This window comes from Galeopterus variegatus, unplaced genomic scaffold (assembly GCF_000696425.1).
Source record: "Galeopterus variegatus unplaced genomic scaffold, G_variegatus-3.0.2 Scaffold4069, whole genome shotgun sequence".
Taxonomy (NCBI): domain Eukaryota; kingdom Metazoa; phylum Chordata; class Mammalia; order Dermoptera; family Cynocephalidae; genus Galeopterus; species Galeopterus variegatus.
The window spans coordinates 98,954-100,288 of NW_007730180.1; positions in this window are offsets into that span (position 1 = coordinate 98,954).

Sequence of the window (1,335 nt, forward strand, 5' to 3'; positions counted from 1 at the left end):
CCCCAATTAATGTCAGAAACCAAACTACAGATCTTGGAAGCTCAGACAACATCAAACAGGAAAAATGTCAAACAAAACAAAACAAAAAATGATATCTAGGCATATTATATTCAAATTTCAAGAAATCAAAGATAAAGTCTTGAAAGAAGTGAGGAAAAAATACCTTACCTATAGAGAAACACAGATAAGAGTTACATATGATTTCTCCACAGAAACCATGTAAGCAAAAAGAGAATGGAGTGAAGTATTTCAAGTATTGAGAGGGAAAAATCCCACCAACCTAGAATTCTGTACCCTGGGAAGTTATTCTTTAAAAATGAAGAAGAGGGCTGGCCAGATATTTCAGTTGGTTAAAGCACAGCCTTATGGCACCAAGGTCACAGGTCTGGATTCCTGTACTGGACAGCCACGAAAAAAAAAAAAAAGTAGGACCAAGGAGGAATTTCAGGGTGAACGGACTTCTCCAGCTCCTGAGTTTATTGCTACTCAACCTTAGGTTGCAGACTGGTCCGAAGGTGTACAGGTGCCCACTGGGTCTATTCAGCAGTCCCCTACTGAAGACTGGGGTGCTCAGCCTGCTGCTGGAGACTGGTTTGCAGCTCCCACCGCTCAGGCCACTGAGAGGGTAGGAACAACCACTGAGTGGTCTTAAGCTGTTCTTCCATAGACTCTTAAGTAAAATGGAAATAAGGCTGATGGAAAATAAACATCCATTTCTTAAAAAACAAAAAATAAAGTGAAGAAGAAATGCTTTCTCTGACAAACAAAAATTGAAGGAATTTGTTGACAGTAGACCTGCCTTACAGTAAATATTAAAAGGAGTTTTTCAAAGAGAACTGCTAAGTCACAAACTTGGATTTCCATAAAGAAAGGAAGAGCATCAAAGAATGAGTAACTGAAAGTAAAATAAAAACTTATTTTTGATTTATCTGACAGATAACAGTTTGTTCAAAATAATAACAACAACAATGTATTCAATTATATGTATGCTTATATATGTATATCTATTTAAGTCTGCTTGTGTATAAGTGAAATAAGTGACAGTAATAATAGAAAGGTTAAAGTATTAGGAATATTTTGTTATTGCAATGTAGGTATTTGCACTACTTGGAAAGCAAGTAGTGTTACTTGAAAGTGTCCTCAGTGTTACGTGAAAGTGGCCTCACATTAGTTGTAAGTGTATATTGCAAACTCTAGGCAAATCACTAAAAAGAGTGAAAAAAAGGAAATAATTTATATACTAAGAAAGGAGGGGAAATAGAACCGTATAAAAAGCTCAATTATAAAGCAGACAAAAATAGGAGTAAAGAACAAGGGCAACAAATAGAAAACCGT